At 42.8% G+C, this 18122-nt stretch overlaps 1 protein-coding gene across 7 annotated transcripts in view; it reads left to right on the top strand.

Moving 5' to 3' along the window:
* The first annotated feature begins 3010 nt into the window (after positions 1 to 3010).
* grb10b (growth factor receptor-bound protein 10b) overlaps positions 3011 to 18122 on the top strand; it is a 52682-nt gene continuing 37570 nt past the window's right edge. For 2 of the 7 annotated variants that reach the window (XM_081695726.1, XM_027024768.3), the window contains exon 1: positions 3011 to 3101. The gene's annotated coding sequence lies outside the window, so the exon portion shown is untranslated. Of the gene's footprint in view, positions 3102 to 3182; positions 3549 to 18122 lie in introns of those variants that run through there. The other 5 variants (XM_081695727.1, XM_027024769.3, XM_027024770.3 and 2 more) reach the window with 3 other exon arrangements.

Here is an 18122-nt window from a genome sequence, read left to right as displayed (position 1 = left end):
TTAGTAACAACATATTTCACCTTTCCTCCTCTTGTAAGTGTGGGATAGTTTGGTGGCCCTTGTGTTTCCCAAGGGCTGAGTGAGGTCTGCATGGCTCACACTCATCTGCCTCTCAGCAGGCCTGGGGTAATTCCCTCCTTGGCAAGCAGCTACAAATTCTTGCAGATCCACAGTCACCCTGTTAGTCAGAATTCCGGCTCATTTGCGGCTATTCTGATCTGCGTTATGAAACTGTTAAATGACTGTTTGCATTCAAACCACTGCAACCATTAGCGAAGGAAAACAAGTCTTGGAGAAACAAGAATCGAAGGTCATGGCTTAAAGTTATGCATGAAATGGAAGATTGAGAAAGAATTAAGAAGCATATCTCATATGATAGAATATTTATCATACATCATAATCAATTTGTCTTTCCTTTTTGCCTTGACTTTGCATGAATTCACTCAGTTGGGTGCTGTTTATCCCAGCTGAGAGCTGTTAAATTGAAGCACCCATAAGACCTTATCTGAGGAGTGACACAGATCCTACATTTAGTATGTGCTAGGACAAAGCACCCAACATTCAGGATGGTTCATATTAGGGTTTAATTTCATACCTCATGCAACAGTTAGCTGTTTGATTTTTAACTTGGAGAATAGGTTGGCCTTTTTGTAACCCAAACCTTTTCCAGATATACTTCTTATTAACCCAAGCCTTTTTCAAATATACTTCATAGCAAAAGCATTCAGCGTCTTTATTACTGAACAATTTACCCTGGAGAAAAAATGCATAGACCTTCTCACAGAATTTAAACAGTGAAATGGGGCAGGTGTTTAGGTCTTCAAGAACGTGACAAATCTATTTTTCAAAATATTACACACTTTGCACGCTTAGCATTGCTGGGATAAAAGTACTAAGGAAAACACCCCAGAGAGATTTTGTAGAGCCACTGAAGCCCCACACATGCACATAAGTCTGAAAATTATACGGGTCCCTTTTTAGCACATACAAATCTCCATAATATGGACACAAATTTGTTGGGAAAATGTATATTTGAGTATTATACATGTATAAGTGTATATACAACAAAACCAATTGATTGGGAATGCAACATGGCTTGCAAGCTTCTCTTTTGCTAAAGGAGAAATTGTAGTGTGTAGATGTATGAAACAATGTTAGTGCTGCTGTAAGTGGCTAAACAACGCATAGATCAGAGCTTCATCTGTGTTGTCTGCTTCTCGGGTCTTCAGCCAAGTCAACCCAACTCGTGCTAACCATTGTGAAGGTTTGTGCCAGCTGGCAGAGGTCACATGGCAACAATACGTTCCCCTTCAACTGATAATTATTTGTCGAAACCGGAGAGGGTTTTTGCATTGGAAACATTCATGTCGGCTAATATAACACATTTTGCATAAATGAAGTATCATCTGACAGGGATTCCCTCACATGAGCGCCTTCAAAAAATCAAAAAGAAAAAACCTGATTGCGATTCATATAGGCCTATAACCCAAAAGTTCCTCAAAAGTTGGTTACTGGTGTTGTTTCAACACTGACTGGTTCTGACAGGAACTTTCTGCTAGCATTTAGACGTTCAGCCGTTAGTTTAATCCCGCCGCTGTCTCCTTGGTATATGAACACTGTTCACTATAACGACGTATCGTAATTATGCCCCGGACATCTGGTCTTGTAGCCCTTGTCGGATGTTAAGGAAGAGTTAAGGAAGCCAAACGTACATGAAGTTAAAGATGGGATGTGTCGAGCCCAACTGTTCGTCAACGACCCAAACGTACGCGACATTTTGATGCAGGAAATGACGTCACCACGCCAGGTCTTTTTTTTATATATATATAGCTAAATGGTCAATCCGATCGTTCAAGCTGCGGAGCAGAAAAAAAGTCTTTTCATCAATTCTCGTTTCATCGTTTGAAATTTTTCATTTTTTATTGGAATGAAACAATCAGCACTATTGACCAACACAGACTATGCAAATTTTTGTGTGTTGTGTTGAAAAGTAAATTGAAAAAACATGATCCTCTCACGTCACTTCTGCTGCGCTTTGTTTAACCAAATAACTTTCTGTTGTGTAGAAACATTAATCCCCAGACTGTCAAAGGTGACCGGATCTTGCAATCCGAGTGGACATAAACCAGAGGCATTGGCTCGGGAACTGGACCTGTCGCAGCAAGCGATAGGACGTTGTGGGCGTGAATCGTATACTCAAGCAACCTTAAAGCCCTGCACCAGAGTGCGAGCTGCTCGTTTAGCTCCTACCTGCGGTGGTCGCCCCACCTTAAACTGCGCTGGACAAAGTTCCTGATCATTAACTGTGTTTGACCCATAGCGCTGCTCAGACGCTTTCTCGGGGACACGTAGCCTGCGTGGCCTGTTGCTTTCAAGCAAAACACTAAATGTGACAGTCACTGGATACCAACATTTCTGTGTTGTTGAAGGTATATAATCTAAGGCAATAAAAAAAAATTTATTATTATTTTACCTCAGTGAATCAGCAATGCATACCGCAATCATATTCCATCGGTTGGTTCAACTTGTTGCTATAACTTGGTAAAGGCCCGTTTTAAAAAAAAAAAAAAAAAAGGAAAAAGTTTTAAAGATCTTGGGGGATGCTACATCGGCCCTGGCAGTGGGACCCTCCAGAATGATGTGCATACTGACGCAAAGATAGTTATGGCGCACGAGTGCGAGCTTCCCTGTATCGCAGTTTTTGCGCGTGCTCATAAAATATTGTACCTTTTATGGCTCGAACACTTGATACGCTTATATGTCCTTTTTCATACTAATAGAACTAATATGATCAATGCTGGGCACTGAAAACAAATAAACTGCTTCTACGTGCTAAACTAACAAACTTGTGCAAATATGCGCGCGGGCACAGCGGCCAGGAATAAATGGGTTGCAAAATTCTACGTCGGTCAAGGCCATATCACGCGCTCTTCTTCTCCAACGTGCAGATTGGGTAATTTGGGGGTCTGGCCAAAGCGCGACACGCTAGTGGCTGGAGAAAGGGTCCAGCCCCTTAGTGGGCTGGTTCGGATTGACGACAGCGCCCAACTTTCAGCATAATCACGCACATTCAACGAGACTCGAGCTCCTCTGCAAATGAGGTAAGCAAAGCGTCCCCCCTCCCCCGTGTCTCCTTGTGAGTCGTACGTCTCGCAGAGATTACGCTTTTCTATTTGGGAATGAGGGGAGGGAGTTAAAAGTCTTCCGCATTGAGTATGCATCAAAAAATACTAAAGAAATGGTCTAAAGGACTGGGCTTTTAACAGTGTCCCAGAAAGTTCTCTCCTTGTTCCTATACCGGCTGAGCATGGGTCGAAAAGGGAGGCGCTAATGGAAGGGGAGGCGTTGTTGTGTGTGTGTGTGTGTGTGTGTGTGTGTGTGTGTGTTGGGGAGTCAGCTGAGAGACTGAACGCTACATGCCTTCAACGGGAAGATTGGCCTGCGGGGAGCAAGCAGTGATTGTAAGGCTGTCGCACAAAACACTCTCTCAACGTCGTTTGGGTGAGCAGGCAGACAACGCTTCCCGAAAGCGAAGCACCGACTCTGGGGTGAGAATCCGACCCTTTTAACTTTGTGTTCAGGATTTCTTCCACCCATGGAACGGGGCGAAGTTTTGGCACCGTTTGCAAAGGCTTCCAGCTGGCCCGTTTCACGGGCACCCATGCGCGGTTTGGGGGCGAGGGTTGGATGGAGTGTCGGTGAACACTATATGGACGGTGGGAATGTCTGGTATAAACACCACTGTTAACTGTTTAATATTTTTAATCCGTTCAAATATAACTTGCAGTGTGACGAGTAAAGCGTCTTGTACTGGGTTCATTCTAAAGAGGAAGTTTTTTCTGGGAATTTCACGCATGTTTATTCAGTGACATGCTTTATTTGCAAAGTTGCTCACGTGGTGAACTGGCTGATGGCTGCGTTCAGGCTTGTAATTGTGATCTTATTAATACGTAATGGCCTACATTTCTTCTTTTTTCTTTCTGAACAGCTCTTATTGCTTTTAAAGAAGCTTTACGACAACTGTTGGACGCGACACCTTTTATATCGTTATTCGCCGTGTAATGACGGCAGTGCTTTCTAGCTATTGAATGCCTTTCTTTCGTAGTCCGCCTCAGTGATGTAGTGTGGACAGCAGTGAACGTGCGTATGCGTCGAGGGTGGGCGATCAAAAGCGACGTCCATTGAACTTCTCCAAAGAACTTGCCCACCCAGCCCAAAAGCACTCCGTTGCCCTGCAATTCAAGACTAGCGTAAAACGACCCCTAGGGCCACAGAAACCCAAGCGATATGACTTGGCAAGTTTAGTGACCGACATATATATCAGGTCCGGCAGGCTCGTGTCGGACGAAAGGCATTTGGGTGCACGTCGAACTTGATTTTGACACACATGAATGCACATTGTCCAAAGATTTCTGCAAACCGGGCCGAGGTTGGCATGCTTTTCCCCCAGCACGTTAACGGCCATTCACTAGTCCACGAGAAGAGGGTAATGGATGGGCCAGGGTTGGGCTATAATAAGTGTAGAATATTTGCACGCCTCACTTTTTTTCTGTAAACGCTGTGTAACATGAAGTGGATTTTAAGTGGTTGTAAAATAAACAGGTGAGTTGGTCAATGCAGGTGAATCGTAAGAGCAGTTCAAAGACTAAATGAACCAGTGCTCAACGACCTGAAGAAAGATGATCTGACTTCCTATTTGCTTTGTTTACTCTCATTTATGTAAACAACGGAACAAAACCCCTTTTGTATGGGCTCGTGATAGGGAAAGAATGTCGCTTTAAGCAGCGGAGAGGAATTGTCTTCTAGAATGACTGTTTATATCTAATAAAGCTGACGTAAACAATACGTCTTTGACGGAGAAGTCGTCCAAATTTAACTTCAACCCTGTTTGCCAAAAATTACACCATTGTATGAGACAGTTGCCACAGGGCACACAAACGCATTCAGATACGTCTTTTCATTAACTGAGAACATACTGACCTCTGTTACTCGCGTATGGGGAAATTTCGTCCCCCTAATTCATAACATAGTTCTGGTTCTCTCGTTTTTTGGCAGGACCTCAGACCACGCCAGCATGTTGCATGTGGTCTTGAGCTCTTATAGGAAGTGCGGTTGCCCGTTACTTTGGGTCCGGACGACGAGCCCGCGATCACAATTTTGGCACGTGTATCTGACGGCGACTGTGGCTCTCGCCCGTTGCGGTTCCGTCTCATCGGGTGCCGCTGTCGGCGTGAATGGAGCTTGTCGCAGTGGGTCAGTCCACCGGGTTACCTCGAGTGCTTATCGAGGGCTGCACACCAACAATGCAGTTACACTTTTTTTTTTTTCCCTTCAGCTATAGAGGATCATTATTGAAAACTCCTGAAACTTTGCTTTTGGGGTGATTTGGGGTTTTTTTGTACACCTATATTAAATATTTAATAAATAACTGCTTTTCAACAGAAACAAAGCCAAGGCTAACTCCGTCCCCCAGCTCTGCTTAGGCGAGTGTCGGTGTGATTAAACATTAAACGTATGATAAAACAGTCTTTAATCTCTGGAGCAGGTTGATGTAAGCAGAAGAAGGAATGCGTGCTGGTTTTTATAATGCGAGGAGCTGAACTTCCTCGGCTGCAATGTCCCTGCTTCTCCGGCTTTTCAGGGAGTTGGCGGCCTTCCAGACAAGACTCGCACACACTAAACGCTGGAATCTCTAATCGGAACGTTTACACAAACCAGCCTTACCATCAGGGCTGCCAGCAATGCATTCTGGGACAGCCGATGTACAACGTGCCTGTTTCATAAGAAGCAGTTCGGAGCCTCGGCTTCCGACGCTTGCTCTTCGGCTCTTAGTTCTCGGTCCATTTGGGATCGTATAAAGTATGGCGAGAGGCGCTTCTTTGGTTTGGCTTTGCGCAGGTTACAGAAATACGGCCAGTGTTTTCATACCTGGTGCACGGGAGGATGTGGCCCGAAACAATATTGAAACGTCATGCAATCGCCCTTTTTAAGCCACATCCAAGTCATGCAGTTTCCTTTGATCCCAGTAAATACAAGCTCATGTAAACACATGCAAAGCCACTTTAATCCACCTCTTTGTTCAGTCCAGCGTGAAGCTGTCTTTACTCTGTGGATAGTCTGCTGGCTGGTGTTGGAAATGCCGCACATGTCCCCTGCCTTCTTTCGAAATGCTGCCCATCAGTTCTCACAGTTACATAATTGTGTCTCGGGGTTGCTATTTGTTTGGTTATTTTGCTTTGTTTTCCTGCGACGCGCGAACGGAAACCGACACGTTCAAATGTTGGGGGGGCAGCGGCCCACCCACGTGGCCGACATGGACACAGGCCTACCAGCTCCTGGCCCGTTCAGTGAGAGAACTGCACAGGGGCCCGTTTCTTCACTGGCCAATGAAACCCTCATCCAATTAGCAATTGTCCACGTTCCCAGAAGCCTTTCTCTGAGCCCGGCTATTCAGCCAGCTTTCTGACATCGTGCAATCTTATTGGTTTCCCTGCTCTGATGCTCCAGAATAACATATCAGGCCGTTAATTAAGCAGTTGGACATGTGGCAGCAGTGCTGGTCTCGGGTCCGGAAAATTGCTAGGAAAAAAAGTCATAATGAGCATACCTCATAAACTATACTTAGAAACAGTTGTTTTTAACGATCTTGAGAGGGATCGGATTTCTGCTCATTAATCTTAGACTCTCCCAGATTTGGATCTAGCATAAGGTTTATTTTTGCTAAAAAGACGTGCTACTTCTCTGCAACATAGATACCATGTCATCATGCTTCGCAGCTATGAAAACAGAATACTGCTGGTGTGCATGCTTTTAATAAATATTGAATTTTTTTATCTTGATTGGTTTTTAAACTAAGTGGTTACGTTAAATGTAAGGGTAACATTTGCTGCATCATGCATTCTGTGTTGGGTTATGCCTCTTGTGTTATTGATTACCATGTCCAGTCATGGTAGCACAACAGTAAAGGCAGGAGAAAGGATTCTGGAATGAAAACCAGCAACTTGCAATAGACAACATCCACACAGAAGCAGGCAAAAGTAGCAAGAACAACCTTTCGGACTGGAACACAGATCTGTTCCTGGAGCCCTGTCTACACCTGTGATACTAGCTGATACACAGATGCTCCTGAAGCCCTTGGTCAGATGGATGTGTGAACTCATGATGCTCCCTGTCTTCTCCCACCAACCCTGACCCTGGGGAAACGGTAACACCTAGATGGTTGGAGTGGTGAAAAAAACATACCTAACATTGGTTGCTACTCCTGTTTCTCAGCCGCACGCACCATAAGCAAGCAGCCAATTGGCTTGCCTCTTCTCTGCTCTGCAAGGAAATCCAGGCATTGTTGGAGGAGTGCACGCAAGCTAAAACTTAAACGGTCACCACGGTAACAACAGCAGGGTTATCAAGTGTCCGAGAGAGAAATCTCTTAGAAACATTAAAGCGCTGAGCATAACACAGCTGTTGGCCCAGAGGGGGGGGTTTCGCTAAGGGAGTGCCCAGATATTCGCACAGAAGTAAGCTAAAGGAAAGAGAGGCCGGTTTCAAATCTACAAGAGGGATTTTGTATTGTGCGAAAGAATCCCATCACCTTGAAGCCAAAATGTATTTTGTTTTAGAGATCCTTGAATATTATCTTAATTGAATGCCAATTAGAAATTTTTGTGGTTCACTTATTGGTTAGATGATGAGCTCTCTTTTCAGAAATCGCAGCGACTAAAATAGGTAATAAACCCTTCAGACTCCTGGAGCCCTGGGTTGTATACGGATAACTGGTTGTCTACACGTCTCTGAGAACTTTACAGGAAGGTGGGTTGGGCTTTTGTGTAGGTTTACTTCCTGGTTTTTGTATATAATGAATTCCTGGGGAAATTACTGTCATATTCATCTTCCTGTCCTAGAAGAATTAGGAAAACAGAGCTAATTCAAATGACCAGACAATCTTTCAAGGTCAAGTGGTAGTCGGCTTAAAATTTTTTTTTAATGTATTCAAAATATACATTTTGTTAACAACTTTGTATCATGTTTTTCTCAAGGTATGTATGGTTTATTTAATCTTGTCTGTGGTAGTAAGACTTTCCCATTTTTTATTGCATTTAGATCTGATTTCTGTTTTACTTTCTTATTACTTCATTATTTCTGAAGTTCTTGAAAGGACTTCCCTTTATAACGAATAAATCACATTTGAATAAAGGAAACTGCAATGGCTTCAGCCTTGGAAGGTGCTGTCACACCTGTATGTGTCTGGAAAACCATCCTCAATTCCACAGGAGAAAGGTTGTTCTTATTAAAAGAGTTTTTTAGAAATTGTTTTCAAAGTGATGATATCCTAGGGATATCCTGCCAAAATCGACACCGGCACGGACAAAGGAAAGTCTCTCTACTTTCTCCAGTAGGGATTAAAAAAAAACAACTTTTCCCCTGTAACGTAGCACGTTAGAACCAATGACTGTGTTGGATAGTAGTGAAGTGACCAAGATTGCCAGCACTGATGCAGTGGTGCTACGTGCAGACCTACATTAGAAATGTCTACATTCGGCAGTCACCACCCACTTTATCAGAGGCCTTTGTTTCTCAGAAACACCTTGTCGGCGAGACGATTTGAGACTATAACCTATCTGGTCCTCTGCACAATTTGTGTTGTCCATGCGCCAACTCTTGATTAATGGTTCAGACCACGGGGGCTGCTGGTGGATGGATATTTTTGGGTGGCAAGCCATCGTCAACCCAGCAGCGACACTGACATGTGTAAACAACCACAGCGACACTCTTCCCAGCCAAGCACCTGCTGTCGTGCCACTGCCATGTTGGTGAACTGCTGAGTTGTGAATAGTATGCCATCCAAGTAGTTTCTGCTCAGTGGTGGTCCTCTGTTCAGTGGTGAAGGTGGCAGGTAGAAGGTGCCAGACACATCGTGCAGGACAACATGTGGGTCAAAATCTTTAAATAGTAAACCTGTAAAGTAAGTGTACAAAAAGAGTCATGGTGGAATGTAGCTGTTTCTAGTAAAGTGGCGACGAGGGTACAGTGACGCGCCTTGCACGCATATGGTTGGCTGCCCTATAAGCTCAAATAGCTACCTGCTGGCTCACTGCTGACTGGACTATTTATGTTCTCTAAGCCTGACCCTGCCGAGCAAGGCTGTGGACATGGCTGTTGTCGCGCTGCGGGAGCTCCAACAACCCTGTTTAGCTGTGGCCAGATCTCTTCTGACCCAGATTAACCTCCTAAGTACATGGCTACAAACATTAGCCACACCAGCCTCCCATAAAAGACATGGAACACTCTGCACCTGGCCTCCTGCTCTGGAACTGGTGTTTAGAGCTATTTCCATACTTTAAAATGAATCCTTTAAAATCCATTAAAATTTTTCTAAAGATACATCTTTTTGGCTGGTTCTTTGGTGATAGCGTGTCCATGTAGGCCCATATATACACCCACATCTGTATAAGAGAAGCTGGAATGTTTTAGCTGTCCAAACAGCTTTGAAAAAAAAAAAAATTATATCCTTTAGACATGGAATCAGGCTCTAGGATCTGGCCAGAGTGAACCTCTCCACACACTCTTTCTCTCCCCCCACACACACAAGCGTGTGCGCGCGCACACACTCACCTGTCTTCTTCCCCATGCATGCACTGCAGAATGTTTTGGTTTTGGCAGATCATATCGGCGATCATCATTCACGGAGTATTCTATTTGGTGCTGTAATCCTGCGTGTGTGTGCATGTGTCCTTGGCATGGGTATGGAGCCATCAACACAAAGCAAAAGCACATGAAGCTGACATAAAGGATTTGAGCCCTAAAGGCTTGGCGTATCTACTCAGCCTGTCACAATATGGGTGGCTTGATGCTCGCACTTTTGCGTTTGGTAATCTGGAGCCCAGCAGGCTGGTTAAAGATGTATTTGGATACCCTTGAGAGCTGAATGTGAATTCAAGAGTGTCAGTCAAGGGGGAAACCTTGATTTTAATTAATGGAGTTAATGCTTTTTACTGTTTTATGCTAATATATGTCTACGCTGTGTTGTCGGTGACCGTAAGACTGGAAACATGGTCATTTGCTGTCTTTCTAACTCATGCTATATGATGCAGGTTTTGGTATCACCTTGAAGTAAAGTGCAGGTTGGCAACTCTAGTCTTGTCTTGTGGACATACACAGTTCAGTAAAATGGTCTATTTTTGGTTTGACTGACTAATGTAATGTACCAGTGGTGTTTTGTAGTATAGTATGGGAGCAAGACCTTGAGGTGTGGCAGGAGTTATAAAGAGTTTTGTACAGTGGCACTGAGGTGACACTAAAGTGACTTCCAGCTATAATTTGGATAATATTCATAGCATCGTAATAATTGTCATAATCATTGTAATATTCATTCACCAGGATATGGGTAGCATTTTTGGGGGGAGAGGCATGGAGCTAGCTTGTCTCACAAAACATTTATTGCAGTTGCTCCAAGTTTACTAACAGTTTACTGACAGTAAGCATATTTAAATGTTATTTGTTGGACCAATTAAATGAGAAGGAACTGCATTTTTGCAGTTTAGAGAGAAAAAAAGTCTGGCAGTTGATTCCAGGTAGAATATAAAGCAGGTTAAGATGGATTTAATGAAATGTTATTGTAACCCATACATATACAGGGACACAGGCTCAAAAATACTTTACAGGAAATGGTCTGATTAAGCATGATAAAAATTAATTTAGTTGTACAGCAAAGGTTTTAGTGTTGCTCAGGCATGAACTAGAGCCGTATCTAATCAAAAGTGAGAGAGAGAGAGAGAGAGCTGCTACTCCTCCTGACCTAGATGAAGAAAGGTTCTTTTCAATCTGGTTTGTGGGGGATTTAGGAAACGCCTCATGAATATGCACATTTGCTTGGCCATTTGGTCCCGCCCCTACTGGACAAGCCGCTGCCTCCGGACGCCACAGCTGGCCTGCGAAGCCTAAATTCCAGTGTTTCCCCCATTCTCTCTCTCTCTCTCTCTCTCTCTTTCATCCATGCACTTTGCCCCAGTGTGTGCCATTCAGCTGTTCTTCTCCCAATACCACACGTTAAAAGAATGTGCTACCAGCATTCCTTAGGAGATGGAGGGTCTGGGATAATGGTCCCCAAATATATTCTTGTGCATGGTGTGTGGGTGGGTGTGTATGTGTGAATGGTGTTAAACAACCAGAAACCAGCTTACTGATCCGTGATCATTTTTAATTAGCTAAAAGCATGAGGGGGGATTGTGTGGCTTGTATCTAATCAGGAAAATGGCAGAGGAGCCCAGTTTTGCAGACTTATTCATACTAAACTACTTGTACATTACATTATGTAGCAGATGTAAAGCTAAATTTATAGTGCACTTTGTAGTTACTCTCCACTGCTTGGTCACTGCCATTAAACCCTTTTGGTGGTCAAAGGAGTAGGTGTTCATAAAAGCCTTGTGGGTAGTGTTCTGTGTGCAAAACGGCCAAAACAAATGTCAGCCATTTGGCACGACGGTGCAGAAATGAAGGCATCCCAACAATCCGGCACATTCAGTGCTTCTAGCGCATGCACCTCAAAGGCTGCCGTTTTTTGATTTCGGACAGGCGGGCCTATAAATAACGTAAATTTATTTATTTATTTTTTTTTTTACCTGCGCCCCAATTTGGAGGGAGGAGTGTCTGTGGCCACGTGAACAGTGCGGCGGTGGGGCTGGGATGGCGAGCACTCTTCACGAGTCTGCTGCCCTTCTGGCGCAGCACATCGAACCAGCCGCTAGGGAATTCGTGCCATCACACTGGCACAGATCTCCACTTCTCCCATGGCCTGTCCCTATTTTTGACTGCTGTTTGCTGCCTTCGTGCGCACCAGGCCCCTTGACCTAGATGTTTTAGCCGTGAAGCGTCACTTAACGGGTAAGCTCACATAAAGTATATCTTTGGAACTTTTTTCCCCTTATTATTACTATTTATTTGAACACACATTGTTCCTTGTAGCCATGTGTGGATTATTATTCCCCACTCCTGTCTAGATGAAGTGGTATTTTGTTTTAGAGGGAGTAGTTTGGAAGCTCATGTGAAAGGGTTTGGAATCTTCCCTCTGTTCCCTGTTCCCACCAGGAGCATCACTTTACAAGGAGGCATCTCCAGTTGAGTCACCGCAGTTTTACTGGCACTGAAAAAAATCGTGCCCTCACCAAGCTGCAGAAAACGCAATTAGGCTGTAATTCTAGATGATGAAACTGTAATGTCTGCATTTTAAAGACATGAAACAAGAGAATTACCCTAAAATTAATGAATTGCAATTAAATGAATCATGGGATGGGACATGCCACAAATGAGACAAAAATGTGACCTAAGGTTATCTTTTCCCTGATTGCCGCCCAGTGAAATGGTGATTTTCTCACCCAGAAAGAAAGAATGAGAAAATCCTCAGTTGCTGCTATTCACCTACAAGCCCCCTGCTGGGGCTCCAAATAGCAACTCGTTGCTTGCTAACCAAGTGCTTAAGCCATTAATCCAAACCCAGAGTGACATACTTGCTGGAATTGGCCTCGAATTAGTAGTGATGATATTGATATTGAATCTCACTGAGTGGTTTACCAGTAGCACTCAGATCTATTCTGTTATGCTAATGTCCCCATGAGACCCTTCATGTGCAGAGCAGCTTTAATCTCTAGATCTGCACTGAGACCTGCGTAATCATCAAAGGCAAATGGGAAGATTCTTTTGAAGTAAACTCATTTGCCTTTTCCAGAATGAGACAGTCAAGCATGGTCATGTGTGTGCCAGTTCTAGGAAGGTTTCTGATTTGATTAGGAAACCTTCACTATATGGCTACAGACGATTCAGCCACACCCGTTGCAAACAAATATACAAACTCAAGCATGTAGCCATGCAGCCACTAAAAACAAACGGTGACCAGGCAAAACAGCTCCCGAATTTGTGTGGCACTGTCATGGGATGCCACCTTTTGGCACACATCATTTAATAAAATTTTTGCCCTGAGCCGCTGCAGGTGCTATTATTGTGAAATACTTGTGTGTAAGAGCAACACCAGCTCGACCACAAAGCCATGCAAACTAGGAGAACATGGCCACAGAGTGCTGAAGCACACTGGGAGGGAAAAAAATAACTTATCCGCTTGTTGCTTCACTCACTGCAGAGTTCCAAAGAGCTTCTGGAAGCAACAGTAGCACAAGGACTGTGTGTTGGGAGATTCATGATCTGGTTTTCCTTAAGAGAGCAGCGGAAGTGGTGCCAACGGAGGAAACGTTCTCTGGAGTGATGAATTGCGCTCCATTATCTAGCAGCCTGATGGAGAAATCTGGGTTTGGCTTCTGGAATAAATGGTGTAGAAAGTACAGTTTGGTGAAACGAAAATAATGATCTGGTTTGGGCTAGGGCCCGTAGTTTCAGTCAAGGTTATTGTTAATGCAACAGGATACAAAAACATTTTAGATAATTATATGCTTCCAACTTTGCGGCAAGTTTTAGAAAGGCCCTTTCCTTTTCCAGCATGACTGTATCCGTGTGCACAAAGCAAGGAGCTTTTAAAGACATGGTTTGACAAATTTGGCATGGAGGAAATCCAGTGGTCTGCACTGAGCCCTGACCTCAAACGAACAGTTTTGGGTTGAGTGAGCAAGGCTTTTTTTTTTTTTGTCCAACATTAGTGCCCGCCCTATCAATGTTCTGTTGACTGACTGGGGAAAAAATTCCCATAGATAGATTCCAAAATACTATGGAAACCGAGAAGAGTAAAGGCTGTTATAAACCCGAAGGGGGAAGTGGGAAGCCATGGGCAACTATATTACTGCCCTCGGTTTTGCGATACGATGTCCAGTGAGTTTAATTAGGTATGGTTTTTCCTGTGTCCACATACTTTTGACCAAATAATATAGCCCTTACTTGGGCAAATGTGAGGTAGGTTCTGTTGAGTGCAGAAAATTATGGTTCATTATAAATGACTCTTACAGGTAAGCATGGGCATGCTAGTTTCAGATAGACAGGAAGTCTCTTTACTGGACAAATGTTATAGGGGCTGCTGGGTGTGTGGGTGTCGGTGTCCGTGATTTTGTGCCTGACTGGTATGATCCAATCAGTCCCCATCTAAATTCTTTATTGTATCCAAATGCATTATAAGGTAACCAAAAGGAAAGTCAAATAAGACTACGTTTCAGAGTCTATTCCAAGTTAACTCGACTAAGGAGGGGGTTAAGTAAAATACCATAGCATCTTATCAGATCACCTCTATTTTATCTAAAACATTTTATGACCATTGTTAAGGACTATGTTTGGCTATATATTTCCTCCTTGAGGTGGTTGTTATTGTTATTAATAATAATAATAATAATAATAATATTATTATTAATTTACTTTTTAGCAGCTCCACATAGTGGACCACACAAAAGTAGTCTGCTTAGAATATATGTTTGACCTCCAGTGATCCACCTATTGTTATGACTGCAGTTCTCTGCAGTTCACACGGATGTGTGCAAAGACTTTAAGGTAACCCGCGAGGTCCAGAGATGTACTCTGTGCCCAGTGTTTCATATCTGTTGAGTTTTGCTTCAGGGTTTCGTTTTGCATCAGTACTCGGAAAAAGTTGGTACTTGTTTCTTGTAACTATTTTTGTGCATTTGAAGATGTAAAAAGGTCACCAGTATTTAGTGAAACTGCTGCTAAATATCGTTGCGAAATATTGGAACGGGGGAGGAAGGTTTTATTGCATTTTTTTTAACTGCATATCTACTTGCTGTATCTCTTGATGACATCTACTCCACCATTCTCCTGCACTGCCTCTTTAAACTTACATATTTGTCCATTAATGCATAAGCAAAGATTCCTGTTAAGTAATACAGATATAGATCTAATGGTACCCCACATCCCACACCCCAGAATGGTCTAAATAGTTGATGATTGCTTTGATTTGCCCTGAAAAAGATATTTTAGATTCCTAAGGATGCATCTGCTTTAAGGGGCAACACTAAACAAGGATATATACTGGTTTCCTCAGTTTTTTCTTTTTTCTATTTCATCATGTGTCGTGATTAGAGAATACCACAATGAACCTGGCATATTTTACTATATATTGGGAGGCACCCACGTCTCCTTTGTTTTAATTTCACCAATAAGTCATGGAGGTTCCATCCTGCTGTGCTTGCAAGCTGGCCAAGGATTCCTAGAAATCATCAATGCAATAGCACTGACTTTTATCTGAACCTTTGCATGTTGAAACAAATGCATGCTCTGCCTTGTTGCTTAAGTCTGTGTTCTCACTGAGTCTTAAAAAACTGTTGATAACATCGACATCAATCAAGTAACAGCTTGTCAACATGTTTTTTATTAAAAAAAAAACTTGGTGTTAGAAAGCGGTCCGTCAACCTAGGGAACCCATATAACACCACTGACGCACACTTTATTAACACAGTAATTTAAGGGAGTAAAAAAAAGAACATTGCTGTTGCATTCATGTCTAGCTTTTTTGCCTTCTAACTTTAAATGAATCCAAACTTTTTAAGTATAACTAAACTGAGGGTTATATTGAGACATACTTTAAACAGTGCCAATACTGAGATACTCAGACACGGGTAGGTGAAGGGTCTTTGATGGTGCATTGGAGGGCTGGGCTTGGCTGAGCAGGGTCTTTGATGGTGCATTGTTAGTTTTTATTCAGTGGCAAGAAAATGTGTATATATTGACAAATTGGACTTTAGAAATTACAGTTGCTTTAAGCAAGTAAATGCTGTTCAAACTAGTCCAGATTGAAAAGGTATGTGAACCATTTACATTTAGTGACTAGTGCAACTTTCAGTTTGGGCAATAACTTTAAACAGATGGGTTCTGTCCTGCTCAGCAGTTAGGCAGAGTTTTGGAAAATTCCTCTGTAGAACACTGTGTTGTCTTGTGTATAGCTGTGGCTCAACTTGTTTAAGCAGACAAGTTCGGGTGGAGCCACGGCTTTTCAGTGGGATCAAAGTGAGGATTCTGACTTGGCCATTCTAAAATACCAAATCTGTTCTCTGTTTTGGATTTGCTTCCGTGTTTTGGATCGTTATCACGATGGGTGGTGAACAGCTTTATGGAGCCAAGCAGCACGATTACGCCACTACACTTACTCAGTCAGTCGTCACAGCTGGGATAAGCCTAATGTGTTTGGTGGTATGCCATGTTTTATTTGCAGCATTTCTATACATAACACTATATATATTTGCTAAAAATGCTGGCTGTCTCATCAGAAACGTTCTCCAGCATTAATGTGGAACCCATACGAGGTCCAGCAACATGAGCATCAGTTTTTGGAAATTGGTTTCTTCTGTGGTAACCTCTCACTGAAATCCATTCGTGTTCAGAGTTCAGACTCCCAAACACAGATTTTATTAAACTGTGATCATCAAGGTCTTTTGCACCCCAGTCTATGGCATGCATGTCCTCTGATCTTTGTAACCTGCTAAGTCTTGGGGGGTGGCGGAGAGCAAATCTCTCTATATAAATTCCTATAAAGAGGAAAATCGCACTGATTGGCTTCAATTTTCTCAACTGCCTGCCTGACTGAACTGATGGAGGCCCAGGTCTTTTTAGAAGCCTTTTTATAACTCCTTCTTATTAACTTCTGAGTCTTCTGAAATCTCTTTTGATTAGGCTATATTGCGCCATACTGCACAAGTTGTAACAGAGTCCTGTTGGGGAGTGAAAATAACTAACTTTTTCTTAGTTTTTATTGGTCTGTTAAACTTGTACCTGAACTTACTGACTCGTGTTTTTTTTTGGGGGGGGGGGGGGTTGTTTGTTTGTTTTTGTTTTTTTTAAATGCTGGACAGTAGTGCTGAAGATGGAGATGAATTCAGGCATCCTCATATAGGCTAGGTGGTGTTCTGAACATGGGTAGAGAGCTCTTCAGTCATTAGAGTGCTGGGTGAATTGGATAGAGGTTGATTATTGAGATGAGAGATGTCATTTCCTTGTTTGTTTAAAACTGTGTATAACCATTGCCACACTTATTTCAATGTGTGATCCAGATATTGTGATGCATTGGAATGTATTAAATTGTGACCCCTGTTAATACTGTGTGTGTGTCTGTGTGTGTCTGTGTGTGTGTGTTCGTACATTGCTAAGGCCTTTCAACAGTAAGACCAGATATCCTCTCCATGGTCACTGAACCACAGGCACCGAGCCTTTGAGCCAGTGTGTACAGCACCACTGAGCATGCTCAAACACTGCACCTGAGTGCAGAGGAAGCACTTAATAAAAATGCTGTCCTACTGCTTTGTGAACCCCCAACAACCCCCCCGCCCAATAAATTTTACGGCAGATACTTGCTAACAAAAGAGACGCTGTCTCCCTACCGCGGTCCACGGGAAGGGCGCGTGATTTGCGGCCGCGACATCGTTCCCCAGGGCAGCTTTCTCTTTTGTCAACAAGTGGAGAGGCACTGTCTGCTGTGAAACCAGATCCAGCCGCGCGTTTCGGAATTACAGAGCCCACATCCAGGGCCCGTCGAACCTTCGGTACTCTTATAATAGTCTGGAAATAATCCACAGCAATAACCAACGTTGATCAGTGGCTGTTCATGTTTTAGTTATTAAGCTCTAACAGTTCTGCAAGGATAACCAAAGGATGTTCACAGCACAGTTAGACTTGGGAAAGAATGACCTTGGTATCTGACCTCTTTTCCTTTACATCTTTTGTTGTCTTACTAAGGTACTTTTTAAATGTTAGCAGTTTGAGAGACTTGACGTGTTAAGGATTTCAAATTAAGCACCTTGCTAAGTTTCTCTGAGTTCTGTGTTTTGCTGCAGAGCTCATAGATAAAGCATCCAAACAAGTTTGTAATATTATGTAGTTTGATAATGTCTGCTAGAATTCTATGTAAAAATACTAATATACAGTAAATAACTATGAAAATACTGTAAGAAACTTTTCGCTAGCATGTTCATTACTTTGATCATAACAGTACATTTGTCCAGATGAACAGGTAAATACTAACACTGAACTCTTAACTTTATGTAAGAGAGCAATAACAAAGATATGTCATTTGTGTATAACAATACCACTTAGTAGCTGCTGTAGTATGAGGCTGTTCCAGGAAAAACTATAGTTTGCTCTCATTTTTAGTAATGCACTTGTTTTTAATAATGTGTTGTTGTTGTTGTTGTGAA

The sequence above is a fragment of the Electrophorus electricus genome, chromosome 14, assembly GCF_041902795.1.
Source record: "Electrophorus electricus isolate QZ-2024a chromosome 14, ASM4190279v1, whole genome shotgun sequence".
Lineage (NCBI taxonomy): Eukaryota > Metazoa > Chordata > Actinopteri > Gymnotiformes > Gymnotidae > Electrophorus > Electrophorus electricus.
The sequence above is the reverse complement of the archived record's forward strand: the minus strand, read 5'-3'. Positions and strand labels throughout refer to the sequence as shown.